The following is a 16,205-nucleotide window of genomic DNA, read 5'->3' as shown; positions in this document are numbered from 1 at the left end:
GACCCTTGAAGGCCTTTTGAGTTGGATTTTCTGTCCCCTGTGGCTGAGAGCATCCCATGGTTAATGAGGGCAGGGCTTGCCGTAAGACATCACGTTAAAACGTGGGGGCTCTCAGTCTGGGGAGAGGCAGTTTTGCGGAGGGAGCTCATGTCACGCATAGGAAAAAGATAAAGGAAATGTATCACGGGTGGAGGGTAACACCTCGGACGTGGCCAGGGGTCACCTGGGGGAGGGGCAGGCTCAACGGGGCCAGCGTCCCCTCCCCCAGAGCAGGCCCCAGGTGGCCCAGAACTCCTGTCAACCCCAGAGTCTGTGCAGGCCTCTTCCTGAGCCCACCCCTGAGGGGCCTGAGCTGCCAGCGTTTGCAGGGGCTGGACAGGGCACGGATGGGGTGCATGGTGGCCGGGCAGACATGGATGAGATGTGGACGGGGCTGGATGGGGTGCACGGCGGGTGGACAGATATGGATGGGGCTGGATGGGGTGCACGGCGGGTGGACAGACACGGATGAGGTGAGGACAGGGCATCAATGGGGTGCACGGCAGGTGGACAGACATGGTTGAGGTGCGGATTGGACACAGACAACATTGGATGGGCTACAGACATGACTAAATGGGCTGGACAGGGCCTGAACAGCATGCAAATGGCGTGGAAGGGGCTGGATGGTACCTGAATGGGGTGTGGATGTGTGGGCTGTGGGGCTCACCTGAGGCCTCCAAGGTACAGGGCACACTCAGGGTGGGAGTCTGTTGTTTTGACATGGATCCTGGCTGCGATGTGATGGATCACTTTTGTGTGGCCCTTCTAGCCATGGTCTTGTAACTCCCACCCAGGTGATTGGGTGGGACTATGCAAATAGGGTAATAGTGGCCCACCAAAGGGATTGGTCAGCTTTGCCATCCTCCAGGGCTTGAAATGAGCCACCCCAGAGGCAGAAGAGAGAGGATCCCACCACCACCAAGGAAGAACAGGAGCAGAGATCATGTCCTTTGGACCCTGGATCCCTGTGCTGAGAAGTTTCTGGGGCTAGGAGACCAAGAAAGAGAGCGAGCTGTAACCCTGAAGAGAGTGAGAAGCAGTGGCAGGAGAGACCAGCAGGAGACCGTGCAGTGGGCTTCCTAGCCCACGGAGTGAGAAAGCTGAGCGCCTGAGGTGCTTCTGGGGACTTACTGGCAGGGGCGAAAAGAGCTTTGTAACGCTTGCCTGAGCGGGGCAGAGGCTGAGGGCCAGAGATGCATGCCTGTGACCACAGCTGGGAAGAGGCTGTCCTGATGGAAGAACTGTACCCTGAGTGTTCCTGAACCTGAATTATAATGTTACTTTCCTAATAAACCCCATAATCGTGAGTATTGTCTGTGAGGTCTGTGGGGCCATTGCGATGAATTATCAAACCCAGCGGAGAAGTAGAGAGTGCTGTTTGAAGGATGGTTGGTGTCAGAGTTGGTAAAGATGGCAGAGAGGAGGCATGTCCGGCCTCCACCTCATAGGAGTCAGCCTTGGGCTGTTAATCGTGATCCTCCTTCCCCCGGTGAAGTTAGAGATCAGACACTGCCCCCATGCCATTTTACACCGGCTCCAGACCAATAGGAAACCCTGGTGGCGTAGTGCTACGGCTGTTAACCAAGAGGTTGGCAGTTCAAATCCGCCAGGCGCTCCTTGGGAACTCTATGGGGCAGATCTACTCTGTCCTGTAGGGCAGCTATGAGTCGGAATCGACTCGACGGCAGTGGTTAGACTTGGGTTCCAGACCAATACAGAGCCTGCCTTTCAGGGAGGAGCCAGGCGTGTCATTGGGACCCTGATCTCCTCTGGGTGCAGGTCTGCAACAGACCTGCGGGTGTTCACTCAGCAGCTGGCACATAGCACCTCCTGGAGACACAGTGACAACTCAGAGCCACACTCGGGACCTACAGATGTTTACACTGCTCAGCGGCTGGGTCGGGGCTGGCCAGAGCAGCACGCTCCTGGATCCAGGGCCCAGCACAATGCGAGTGGCTGCTAGATTTATACCAAAGTATTCCATTTTTGTCTAATGTAAATGGTATTATGTTTTTAATTTCAAATTCAAACTGCTCATTGCCAGTATACAGGGAAGCAATGGATTTTTGTATATTAATTTTATATTCTGCAATCTTGCTATAAGCTAATTAGTTCCAGAGATTTTTTTTTGGCAATTGTTTGGGCTTTTCTACATAGACATTCATGTCATCTGCAAAGACAGTTTTACTTCTTCCTTCCCAACCCGTATATCTTTCACTTCCTTTTCTTGTCTTATTGCACTAGCTAGGACTTCAGCTGGAATAGGAGTGGTGAGAAGGGACATCTTATATGATTTCCTTGGAGTCCCCCACTCCCGGGCTGAAGTCTTCTCCACCTGGTTGCTGAAGCAATGATCCAGGTAAAAGATGGGCCGAGAAGGTTTGAGGTAGAACCCCCGTGACACGTAATATAGTCCACCCCTTACAGGCCTCAGCTCTGCCCTCTATGAAGTCCAAACCATCACTGGCAATAGATACTCCTATTAAAATGTTATTTTATGTATATTTTCCAGGCAAGAGCTTACCCTTTCTCAGGGCTGGATTCCACCTCCATCTCAGTCTCCTTCTTCTTGAGTTTTCAGCAGGAGCTGCCTTTTCTCCTGGCCCTGGGGAGGCAGAGAGGCCTGTGCTGAGCACTCGCATTGACGGAGCCCAGAGCAGAGGGCAGGTGCAATTGTGGGTCCCTCCCCTTGAGCCGTGCACTTTTAGGTGGATGGGTTCTGTCTCCTCGACCTCTGCCTCTGCCTTCTTCCTGACTTCCTAACTTCTGATGATGGCACTTCTCTCTGTTAATCTGGTTCTGCTGTGACAGAAATACCACCAGTGGATGGCTTTAACAAAGAGAGACTTATTCCCTCACAGTATAAGAGGCTAGAAGTCTGAATTCAGGGTGCCAGCTCCAGGGGAAGGCTTTCTCTCTCTGTCAGCTCTGGGGGAAGGTCCTTGTCATCCATCTTCTCTAGTCTCAGAGCTTCTCAGCACAGGGACCCCAAGTCCAAAAGATACTCTCTGCTCCGGCTCTTCTTTGTTGGTAGCATGAGGCCCATCTCCTTTCCGCTCCATTCTCTATTATGTCTCAAAAGAGGTTGACACAAGATACAGCCTAATCCTGTAGATTGGGTCCTGCCTCATTAACGTTGTTGTCGTTAGGTGCTGGTGAGTTGATTCCAGCTCACAGCAACCCTGTGTACAACAGAATGAAACGGTGCCCGGTCCTGTGCCATCCTCACCATCATTGTTGTGCTTGAGTCCGTTGTTGCAGCCACTGTGTCAATCCATCTCGTAGAGAGTTTCTGTTTTTCAGTGACTCTCCACTTTATCAAGCATGATGTCCTTCTCCAGGGACTGGTCCTTCCTGATAACATGTCCAAAGTATGTGAGACAAAGTCTCGCCATCCTTGCTTCTAAGGAGCATTCTGGCTGTACTTCTTCCAAGCAGATTTGTTGGTTCTTCTGGCAGCCCATGGTGTATTCAATATTCTTTGCCAACACCACAATTCAAAGGCATCAATTCTTCTTCAGTCTTCCTTATTCATTGCCCAGCTTTTGCATGTGTATGAGGTGATTGAAATCGCCATGGGTTGGGTCAGGTGGACCTTAGTCCTTAAAGTGACATCTTTGGTTTTTCACACTTCCACAAGGTCTTTTGTAGCATTAACATCATAGAGGTAGGGTTTACAACACATAGGATAATTACATCAGATCACAAAATGGTGGACAACCACTCAACACTGGGAATCATGGCTTATCCAAGGTGACACACATTTTTGGCAGACACAGCTCAGTCCATGATGGGTTTGTTCTAGGTCCTCCTTGCTTCTTTTCTATGGTGCCTATCTCTTCATTCAGCACTCACTAAACATTGCTTGACTACCTACGGTAGCAAGGGGCTACTCTGAGTCACATGGCATAATGCAAAGCCAGCCCTCAAAGGGCTTCTAACTGAAGGGAGTTCATGCCCTCTCAGGAGGTTCAGAAGCTTCCAGAAAAGGCAAAGGAGGAGGACTACCTTCCAGGCACCAGCCTCTCCCCTGGTTTAGGATGGGGCCACTTGACCAGAGGTGGTGGTAGAAGCTAGACAGGAGGGAGAGGGGAGTCCTTGACCAAAAGTTAGAGCTTCCAGAGCCCCAGAGACAATTGCAGAGTCCCAGAGCATAAGCTAATAGAGGCGTCAGCGGGCACGGACGTGCAGGACCTCGTGGCTTGGCCAGGCCCTCCAACACGGTCTCAGAGCAGAGCCAGAACAGAGACCCAGAAGGAGGGAACCATGGAGGAGCTGACACCCAGGGAAGGGTCCCACACCCACCCCCAGGAATAAGGGGCAGCTAACACTCACTATAGGGCCAGTATGAGTCAGAATCAACTTAACGGCAACAGCTTTTTTTTTTTTTTTTGTAGGACTGTAACAGCCCAGCTAGTTGTGGCTTCGAGGTAATCCCAAATCTCCCTAAATTACAGCTGCCCGGCTTGAGTGGGTTCCCAGGAGAGCCGCCGATGGCATCAAACCCTCGCTGCACCCCTTGGAGACCCATGGGTGTGGTCTGCTCCCGCAGGTGCTTGGGTGGATGTCCCTGCTCTGGGAGGAGGACGTGCCCCATCTCCTGTGGCTGCATCAGTGGTATGGCCAGGAGGTTAGCGTGAGGTTCGTGTGGCCAGGCAGCACCGTGCAGCTCCCTGTGGTCAGGCCTGTGGGGATTGTCGCCCGTTTGCCCAGACAGCTCCTTGACCAGCCACCCCCCCCCCCCGCCTATTTATTTCCCCCCAAGCATTTGTATAAACCCGGATGATGCTGCATAAACAACAAGTGAGATTGCCGAGTGGGGGGGTGGGAGTGGGAGGCAGGTCGACTCCCACCACAGCTGGGGGGAACGTTGCAGGATAATGTCCTGTAGGGTCTGGAGGAGGGACTGCAGCGTGCGGAGGGGGCTAGATCTGTCCTCAGGGCCAAGCACATGGAGCCCTATCCGTTGTCCTCCCAGCAACCCCCCCACAGCCTCGGGCAACACCCAGGCTGACCCATGATATTATAAAATTTAAAAAGGATTGCCAATCCAACAGATAAACAGTGGGATCATATTGGGTTTTTGTTTTTTAATAGATGTCGTCGGTTGAATTGTGTCCCCCAAAAGCGTGTGTCAACTTGGTTAGGCCATGATTCCCAGTATTGGGTGGTTGTCCTCCATTTTGTGATGGGTATAATTTTCCTATAGGTTGTAAACCCTAATCTCTGCCTGTGGTTAATGAGGCAAGATTGGATTATGCTGAAGGTCACATCCCTGATCCAATGTAGAGGGAGTTTCCCTGGGGTGTGGCATGCACCCGTTTTTATCTCACAAGAGATAAAAGGAAAGGGAAGCCAGCAGAGAGGGGACCTCTTACCACCAAGCAAGCAGCTCCGGGAGCAGAGTGCAGGGTTCCTGCTCACAGAAGCTCCTAGACCATGGGAAGATTGATGGCAAGGACCTTCCTCCAGAGCTGACAGAGAGAGAAAACCTTCCCCTGGGGCTGACACCCTGAATTCGTCCTTCTAGCCTCCTAGACTATGAGAAAATAAATTTCTCTTTGTTAAAACCATCTGCTTGTGGTACTTCTACTACAGCAACACTGGACAACTAAGACAATAGGCTTTGGTTTTTAGAGCAGATTTAGGTTTACAGAAAAAGTGCACGGAAGTACAGAATTCCCTACACCCCCTCCCCTTCATGGTTTCTCCTGGCAGTTTGCGCTCCTGCAGTACGTTTGTTTCAACTGAGGAAACAATACTGATTTGTTATCTAAAGTCTGTAGTTTCTCTTAGAGGCAGTTCGGTTCAGGGGTACAGTTCTTGCCTTCCATGAGGGGGACGGGGTTTGATTCCCGGCCAGTCCACTTCATGTGCGGCCACCACCCGCCTGTCGCTGGAGGCTTGCATGGTGCTATGATACTGGACAGGTTTCAGCAGAGCTCCCGGTCTAAGACAGACTAGAAAGAAAGGCCTGATGATCTGCTTCTCAAAGTCAGCCAACAAAAACCTTACGCATCACAGCAGTCCGATTCCGCGTGCCTGGGGTCACCATGAGTGGTAGCTCCCAACGACGGCGTAGTTTACGTCAGGGTTCACTGTGGTGTTCCGCCCTGTGAGCTCTGACGGATGCCCTGGGTCCCTCCTCCTGCCGTGGTCCTGTCACGATGCGCACACCTCCGCTGGCCGGACAGGTAGACTGAGCACCTGCTCATCAGCCTTTTGCCCATCTGAGCCCTGGTTGCTCGTCCAGGCGTAGAGCTGGCCCGTGTCCTCCATCCTTGCTTGGTTTTTTGTTGATTTGCCCTTTCTTTAAAATCTGTGTTCTGGATGGTAACCCTTTGTTAGGAATGTTTTCCCCCAGGCCACGGCTTCCAACAGGCTCTTCTTGTGGAGAACTTGTACATTTTGTTACAATGTATCCCTGTCACCCTCAGGGCCCTTTGTTCTCTGTGTCTGGTTGCCAAGGGCTCCCTACCCCAAGGTCACAAGCCTGCTCTGGGTGCTTTGTTCCGGACTTCTGGTGTTTTTTAAAAATCCACTTTTGTGAATGTTAGAAGAAAAGATTTTACTTTTTGTTTTCTTCCCCCAAATCGGCTTGGCAGTTGGCCCAACACTTCCTGCTGCAGAGCCTGTCGTTTCCTGGGACTTTGAACTCCTGGATGGCCAGTGTGTTACATAGGACTGCCCGCACTGATACCCGACAGTTCTCGTTACTGCACTTTATCCTACCGCTGATACCTGGTAGGGTAAGCACCACCCTCTTGGGCGTTTATTGTGCATTTAAATAAAAATTAGATGTGCACATGATTAAAAGGGTCGGTGGAGCTTCCAGACTAAGACAGGAAGAAAGGCCTGGCAGCCTACTTTAGAACACCAGCCAGTGGAAACCCTGTGGGTCACAACAGTCCGATCCCGTTGTGCGTAGGTCACCATGAGTCGGGGCTGACAAGAGCTGCTGACACCAGTTTTCCAAGCTTTTTAATGACAAGCAGCTGCCCTCTGCTGTCCGCCTCCCCAGAGGCGACCGTTTCCAACTCTTCAGATACTTCTGGTGTCTAGCTCCAGGTCTCTAAATGACTTTGCTTGCCTTGCTCCATTTTCAGCCTCAGGTGTGGTCTGCTGACTCCCCACACGCCTGCCACCCTCTGCCCTGTCATATCCTGATTCAGGTCAGATCAGCGTCCAGTGCAGGACTTACCTCAGCCGTGTAGATGCTGCTCACAGCCAAGACCTTATTCTTTGGTATTTTTTCTTTTCCAGCCAGTCCTCTTACTAATTCTAAAGTTTGAGGTTTGAATCTCTGGGATTTCCCAGGTAGATTCATCACGCTACCTGCCAACAATGACGGTTTCGTCTCTAACATCCATCCCTGCCATTAGTTAAACCTTCACTTCCTTACTTGACCGGGTCGTTTATTCCACTGGGTTGACTGAGCTCCTTCTCCCCTTTATGGGCTGGAAGTCATTCTCGTATTTTAAATCCCCTAGTGATGACCCACAATTGTTGAGTGCACACACACACAAACTCCTGCATTTCCCAGAGGCCAGGGTTCATTAGTCCCTGAGGCTCTCCCCAGATGAAAGTAGCCTCGGCACCTTCGTCTGCTTGTCCTACGACCTGCCTCCCTCCACCTCCAATGGCATCATGGGGTTTTAGAACGACATTCTAGATTGGTGTTAAATTAACACCTGCACAGGTGATGAACATCCAGTGGTGTTGTCAATGTCAGTACTGAAACGGAAGACGCTATCCCTCCACTTCCCTTTGGGGTAGTAGAGGTTTGTCGCTCTCAACCCACTTGGTTTTCCCTCTTCCCATTTTCTCAGTAGAATCACATTATAAATCTTGATTATGTCGGCACTCTGGGTTTGCACTAACCATGACTGTGTAAATACTATTTGCCGTTTAGCCAGTTAGAGTGCTACGGTCACGTTTCTTGTTTGTGTGGTTCCTCTCCTGGAGTTAATGATTACCTCCCTTTTTATTGCCTCTGTGTACGAGCTGTGATGTGTACAGATATGTTCACCACACCACCCACTGCTATCGAGTCGATTCTGACTCAAAACAACCCTGTAGGACAGAGTAGAACTGCCCTATAGGGTTTCCAAGGCTGTAATCTTTCCGACAGATCGTATTGGGCAAATCTGCTGCAAAAGACCTTTTTAAAGTGTTAAAATGCAAAGATGTCACTTTGAGGACTAAGGTGCGTCTGACCCAAACCATGGTATTTTCAATTGCCTCAAAAGCATGAGACAGCTGGACAATGAATAAGGAGAGGACCAAAGAAAACTTGGCGTCTTTGAGTTGTGGTGTTAGCGAAGAATATTGAATATACCATGGACTCCCAGAAGAATGAATACATCTGTCTTGGAAGACGTACAGCCTTGTTCCTTATCATCAAGCATGGCAAGAGTTTGTCTCATGTACTTTGGGCAAGCGATCCGGAAGGACCAGTCCCTGGAGAAGGGTATCATGCTTGGTAAGTGAAACGTCAGCAAAAAACAAAAAGACCCTCAATGAGATAGATTGACACGGTGTCATGGATTGAACTGTGTACCCCAAAATGTGTGTCAACTGGGCTAAGTCATGATTGCTAGTATTGTGTGGTTGTTCACCATTTTGTAGTCTGATGTGATTTTCTTATGTGTTGTAAATCCTACCTCTCTGATGTTATTGAGGTGGGATTAGCAGAAGTTATATTAAAGATGTAGGACTCTATCTACAGGATTAACCCGGAACCCCCCCCCCAAAAAAAAACAGCATCTACAGGATTAGGTTTGTTTTAAGCCAATCTTTTCTGAGATATAAAAGAGAGACTCGAGCAGAGAGACATGGGGACCTCGTACCACCAAGAAACAAGTGCCAGGAGCAGCGCTTCCTATGGGTCCGGAGTCCCTGAGCTGAGACGCTCCTTGTCCAGGGGGAAGATTGGTAACAACGACCTTCCCCCAGAACTGACAGAGCGAAAGCCTTTCCCTGGAGCTTGTGCCCTGAATTTAGACTTCTAGCTTCCTACACTGTGAGAGAATAAGTTTCTGTTTGTTAAAGCCATCCACTTGTGGTATTTCTGTTACAGTGGCACTAGACGACAAAGACAAACAGTGGCTGCAGCAATGGGCTCAAGCATAACAACCGTTGTGAGGATGGCACAGGTCCGGGCAATGTTTGTTCTGTTGTACGTGGGGTCGCTATGAGCCGGAACTGCCTTGACGGCACCTAACAGTGACAGTCTTTACGTAAGCAGGCTGCCACATCTTTCTCCCACGGAGTGGCTGGTGGGTTTGAACTGACTACCTTTCAGTTTGTAGCTCAGTGCTTAACCACTGTGCCCCCAGGGCTCCTTACAGGTATGTTACCGACCTCTCAAATGCCTGTCAACCATTTTCCCAAATACATTTGTATGAGGTTCATGTGGGCACCATAACAGAGTACCACAAACCTGGTGGCTTATAAGAACAGAATTGTGTCATTTCATGGGTCTGGAGGCTGGAAGACTGAATTCAAGGTGTCAGCAGGGCCATGTTCTCTCTGAAGGCTTTTGGGGAGAGCCTTTCTCGTCTCCCCAGCTTCTCGTAGCCCTAGGCATTCCTCGGCTAGTGGCAGCCTAACTCCCTCATCACACGGCTGTCGTCCTCTGTGCCTGAGTCTCTTCTTCTCTTTTACAAGCATGACGCTCAGTGTGCTGTCCTTATGAAAGGGAGGAGACAACTCCCATAAGACCTCAGGTCAACTTACTGATAACATCTTCAAAGACCCTGTTTCTAAACCAGGTAACTTTCACAGGCACCGAGGTCAGCACTTTGAGAGATCTTTTTTGGGGACACATTTCCATCCATAACTGCATCCTTGGTGGTCTTCTCCTGGAGCCCCCCCCCATCCTCTTGCACAGGTGGCACCCTGGGCCCAGTGTCTCCCTCATCACCCTCCTGTCCACAGCCTTTCCTGGGCCTTGAGGCTCTTTGTCTTGTCCAGGGGACTCTGCATTCTGCTGAAGTACCCCTTCAGGTACTAATAGTACCTTTTCAGGTTAACTAAGAAAGGCCTTCAGAGGTTGCTTAGCTTGGATGGGGGATAGAGTCTACCTCCAGGTCCTGGAGGCAACTTTCCCTCGTCTGTACCCACCGGTGCCCTGTCCCCTCCCTTTAGATCTGCCTTCCGCTGATGATGTCACTAGGGTCTGTGTCACCCCCCATGGGCCTCCTCCTGTACCAGACCACACGGAATCCTCAGCAGTGTCTTTTGTGCTGGTGTTACTCACCAACCGTAATTCCTGTGTATCACTTCTTTTCCTGTAATTACTACTTCATTCTCAAAAAAGTTAATGATACAGGTTCACACATTGTGATTACCACAATACAGTAGCTAAAGCACCAGAAAGCTTGACAAAATCACTGACAGGGAAGCAATAAAAACAACAGCGCCTGCGGCTTGTGCGTACAGACGAAACCCCGTGATTCCTAGCGTCGTTGTAACCGGGTGATAATGACAGCGCTAACCTGTCATGTTAGAGGACTCGAAGAATCAATTAGCATAGAGTTTTAGCCTTGTAGCTGTGTTGATAGACAGTCATTTTGGTGTCACCCCCATGACAGTGTCATTCGGTGGGATCCGCACCCACCCCCCACCCATGTGGTGACACCATAGCCTCACACTGGCACCCCACCCTGGCTCTGGAAGTTTTCAGGAAGTTCTCTTTATTCCTGGGGCTTCAGAGCAACCAGGTGGGTCTGACAGTGCCTTGTTCTCTTTTCCACCTGGAAGCTCTTCCATCTGGAGCCAGGTGTCCTTCGGCCTCAGAGACTTCTCTCCCTATGTGATCACTTCTTCCCTTTCATGAGCTTGTTTTCTTTTCCTGCAACTCCAGTTGGACCTTCCTTCTGGGTGCTGGAGGCCTGGTGCTGTCAATGGCAGGAGCTGAGCCCCCTCACCCCGGGGAGGGGCAGACATCTGCCACAGGGCTGCATAGCTTTTGGGAAAGGCCACAACTTCGGGGTGTTTGAACCAGCCCCCTGTGTTGAGCAGGCTACCCTGGGGCACTCCACAGCCCTGGGACCTGGCCCTGAGAGCAGTCAGCAGGTGCCAGCTGGTGCAGTGGTTTCAGCTCCTGCCCGGTGGCCTCCTGCAACACCCAAGGGCTTCCAGCCTTCCGTGACAGCACCACGAAGGACCAGGCTTGGGGCCATGCTGGGCCCTCACCCAGACCCAGGCGCCTCCCAGCAGGACTCCTCTGAGGCAAGTAGAGGGTCTCCAGAAGGTCCCTGAGGCCGCGGATTCCCCAGAAACTGACTCCCTCTCTCATCTAAGGAGGGGCCACCCAAGGCCCTGACCCCCTGTGTGCTCTACCCTCACCCCCAGCCTCACACCTGGTCTGGGTGACCCCACGGCCAAAGTCACATGGGGTGGCTCAGGTTCTTGGGGGTTCAGGCCCAGGACAGCCGCTGGACAGAGAGGGCACTCAAGAGCTGCCGCCCCTGCCCCTCAGGACCTGGTCCCAGGGGGACCCCAACTGAAAGACTGAGTTAAGTTCACCCTCTGGAAGGGGAAACTGAGGCTCAGGGACTGCACAGCTGCAGCTGGTTGGTTGGAATCTCCACTCTGCCTGCTCAGGTCCAGCGGTGGCAAGTGGGGTCCCAGGGGAGCAGGGGGTACCTGGCAACATCCCACCTGCCCAGGGCGGGTTAGGGGCGGGATGAGGGGGCAGGGCGGATAAATCTGGGAAGCACGGCCCGCCTCAGAGGGGCTGGGGTCAACGCCCCTGCGGGTCAGTTCACCCCAGAATTACTGAGTAGGGAGCGGGGGCGGGGGCAGGGTGGGGGCTGACCGACAGACATCAGCTCTTGAGAGGAATCTGATTTTTGAAAACCTGTTTTCCGTCCTTCCCTTTTGGCAATACGTCCTTTTTGTGGATGGAGGGTTTCAGTGGGCAGGGATGAGAGGCGGCCTCCTCCCAGCTGGCTTTCTGGACAGCACTGGGCTTCGACCTCTCATGGGCCTGACAGTCTAGACCCCTTCCCAGGCCCTGGCAGGCCCCACCTCCCACAGCACTGGCCAGCAGCTCACTTCAGTGGGCTGAGGGTTCTCACCTGTGAGCTGAAGGCCGGGCCTCTCTCCCTTTGGCCCCGCCCCATCTCCATAGGCCCCGCCCCATCTCCACAGCCTCCACCCCCCCATGGCTCAGGTGTCGCCACCTGCACCCCTGGTCGCCCAGACCTTCACCTAGAACGGCATAGCCATAGTGGTCTTCTTCCTTTTCTCCTCCATAAATGATTAACACCAGGGAGCCTCGATGTCTTTCCTGGTCATGACGTGTGACTCCCAGCCAGGGACCTAGCACGTGCAGACAAGCAGGGTTCCCAGCAGGTGGGGACTAGAGGGGGGCTGCACTGGCTCCTGTCTGCTGTCCCCTTGCTCCTTCGGGCCGCCTGTGCAGAATGGGACAGGAACTTGGGGACCCCAAAGCAGCGGGCATGGGAGGGGTCCAAGCAGCAGGCTGTCCCGCCATCGGGGCCAGCAGGGGTCCTCTTCTTCCCGTGGGGACTTTCCCTTGGAAAGGAGAGCTCTCTTCCCCTTCCTGAGACCTGGAGGCAGCCTTTGTGCAGCAATGTGTTGTTCTGAGGCACACAGCATTGTTCTGAGAGCTCCCAGTTGGCCAAAAACAATACACAAGTAAGAAAAGGTTAGCAAGTTCACTTGGAGAATTAGAATGGCATGTAAAAAGGAAAACAAAAAATTCCCAGTTCTGCTCAGCAGATAACAACCAAGTAATTTTGTTCTATTCCTTTCAGTTCAAAGAATACACACATTTAGACAAAATGAGGTTTTAGTACTGAAATCTGATTTCCCCTTACTGTGATACCCAGGGAGCCCTGGTGGCACAGTGGTAAGAGCTCGGCTGCTAACCAAAAGGTTGGCAGTTCAAATCCACCAGCCGCTCCTTGGAAACCTGATGGGGCAGTTCTGCTCTGTCCTCTAGGGTCAGTGGGAGTCGGAATTGACTCGATGGCAATGGGTTTATGATTCCCAGAGGCACCTGGGAAGAAAGGCCTGGCAATCTACTTCTGAAAATCAGCCTAAGGAGCACAGTGGGAGCCAACTAGATGGCAGCTAGGTTTTTTGTGTGTGTGTGTTTTTGTTGTTCTTTTGTTTTTATGCTGTCCTGAGCATTTCCCAAGGCGTTCCTGTAATGTCTAACAGTCTGTAGAGTAACTGGAATATTTCACCCAGGCCTCTTGTTGAACCGTCAACCCTTGTCAACCATGCTGTGCCCAGAAGCGCCCGCTCCTCTCAGCCGTCTCCCCCGGCTTTAGAAGAGTGCTGCTCGTGTCACACCTGGAAGGCGGAGGACAGGGTCAGGCTTGGGACTCGAGTCTGCTGGAGACACTCGACAAGAGCTCAGAGCAAAGCCAGGCCTGCTCTGTGCACGCACAGTTCTCGCTCAGCAGATGGGCTCACTGGCTTCGCAGAACAGTGAGTTTGCCATTTTTTACTGGACCCATTTGTACAGACTTTGCTATGAGTCTCTAATAACACAGACAAGTTCCTCCCTTGACTTGATTTTTTTGGTATTAAGAGCTTGGCATCCATCCAGAGAAAGCAGTCTCTTTGGTTTTCCGCCTGCCTGCCGGGCACAGAATGTCGGTCTGCTTTCAGAGCAGCCAGCCATTAGGTTGGCAGCCAAGACACCGGGCTGGCGGCTGTCACGGGTCATCTAAGTCTGAATCCACTCCTCTCCCAGGAAAGCCCCTGCGTCTTACATGTACTCCCATTACAAACCTGACTCTGGCGCCTGTCTCTCCATATGGCGTAACTTCTCTAAGGGTGATTTGGGTCTTCTGTGGTAGTTCCAGAGGAGCCCTGGTAGCACAATGGTTAAGCGCTCAGTTGCTAAACTAAAAGTTGGCGGTTCAAACCCACCAGGGGCTCTGTGGGAGAAAGACCTGGCTATCTGCTCCGGTAAAGATTACACCCAAGAAAACCCTATGGGGGCAGTTCTACTCTGCCCCGTAGAGTCACTATGAGTCGGGATTGACTCGATGGCACACAACAACAACAACATGGCTACTCTGAGGGACATTTAAATTGAAAAATATTGCTCATTTAAGAGGCCCCTATCAATGCCACTGCTGTTAGGTGCTGAATAAATAATTTCTTTTATAAGGACCGTCACAACGTTGATTCCTGTGAGATAGAGGTTAAAGGTGTCCCACTGTCCAGCTTGTCTAAGCTGCTGTCCTACTCCTTGATCCCTGACATCAGCTATGACCCCCTCCCCTCAGCATTCTTCCTCCCATCTTTGGGTTCTGTTATTCACTGCAGTGTCTCACAGAACTCACGGACGGAACCGTATCGAGGAAATGGTTCATGAGATTGTAGAGGCCGGCAAGTCCCAAATCTGTGGGTCAGGTACAGGCTTCTCCCGACCCTTGCGGCTGCAGGGGCTGATGAACCTGAACCAGCAGTTCAGGCCACAGGCTGCTGGCTCACAAGGCCGCGGAAGCTGGTGAATCTGGCCATTCAATAGGCCGCTGGCCCGAGGGGCTGCCAAAGCTGGCGAATACCAGAATCAGCAGGTCAGACAGCAGGATTCTGGCTCAAGTCCCACGAACCGGAGTTAGATAATCACAAACCGTACAGGGAATCCAGATGCAGAAAGAAAGAGAACCCCACCAGGACGCACATATATACCTTAGATGCAGACCACACCCCAGGGAAGGGCGTAACTTGAGTAAGGGTGGGACTGGAGTCAAGTCCTCCTGCAAGGCTGTGACCCAAGACACACCCCACGCCAATCCTGCCTTATCAACAAGCAGAGGTCAGGATCCACAACACATAAAGTGGAGGACAACCACATAATACTGGGAACCATGGCCCGGCCAAGCTTACACATAACCCCAACCATCACAGGTTCCATACATCTTATTTGCGTAGTGCCACCCAGTCATCCTGTGTGAATCACAAGAACCATGGCTAGAAGGGCCACATTAAGTAATTCATTGTACAGCAGGTGCCATTGAGTCCATTCCAACTCATAGCAACCCTATGTACAACAGAAAAAAACACTGCCCAGTCCTGTGCCATCCTTACAATCGTTGCTACATTTGAGCCCACTGTTGCACCCACTGTGTCAATCCATTTCCTTCAGGGTCTTCCTCTTTTTTGCTGACCCTCTACCGAGCATGATGTCCTTCTCCATGATAACATGTCCAAAGTACGTGAGATGAAGTCTTGCCATCCTCTATTCTAAGGAGCATCCTGGTTGTACTTCTTTCAAGACAGACTTGTTTGTTCTTCTGACACTTCATGGTATATGCAATATTCTTCACCAATACCATAATTCAAACGCATCAATTCATCTTTGGGCTTCCTCATTCATTGTCCAGTTTTTGTATGCATATGAGGTGATTGAAAACACCATGGCTTGGGTCAGGCACACCTTAGTCCTCAAAGTTACATCTTTGTTTTTCAACACTTTAAAGAGGTCTTTTGCAGCAGATTTGCCCAATGCGATGCGTCATTTGATTTCTTGACTGCTGCTTCCATGGGTGTTGATTGTGAATCCAAGTAAAATGAAATCCTTAACAAGTTACTTCCATATTTTCTCTGTTTATCATGATGTTGCTTATTGGTTCCATTGTGAGGATTTTTGTTTTCTGTATGTTCAGGTGTAATCCATACCAAAGGCTGTAGTCTTTGATCTTCATCAGTAAGTAAGTGGTTCAAGTCCTCTTCACTTTCAGCAAGCAAGGTCGTATCATCTGCTTAACACAGATTGTTAAGGAGTCTTTCTCCAATCCTGATACTCTGATCTTCTTCATATAGTCCAGCTTCTCAGATTATTTGCTCAGCATACAGATTGAATAACGTGGTGCAGTGAATCACTTCATGTGGCCCTTCTAGCCATAGTCTTTGTAACTCCCACCAAATGATTGGGTGGGACTCAGCTTGCCAATAATGTGAAAAGGTGCATGGCACCCTTATGGGGGTGGGAACATGCAAATAAGGTATATAGAACCCTAAGAAGGGGATCAGTCAGTTTTGCCATCCTGCTAGGCTTAAAACGGGCCATCCCAGAGGTGGGAAGGGGAGACCACACTACCACCAAGAAAGAAGAGCTGGGAGTGGAGTGCGTCCTTTGGACCTGGGATCCCTGTGCTGGGAACCTC

Source organism: Elephas maximus, chromosome 6 (assembly GCF_024166365.1).
Source record: "Elephas maximus indicus isolate mEleMax1 chromosome 6, mEleMax1 primary haplotype, whole genome shotgun sequence".
NCBI classification, from domain to species: domain Eukaryota; kingdom Metazoa; phylum Chordata; class Mammalia; order Proboscidea; family Elephantidae; genus Elephas; species Elephas maximus.
Note: the sequence above shows the minus strand (reverse complement) of the source record.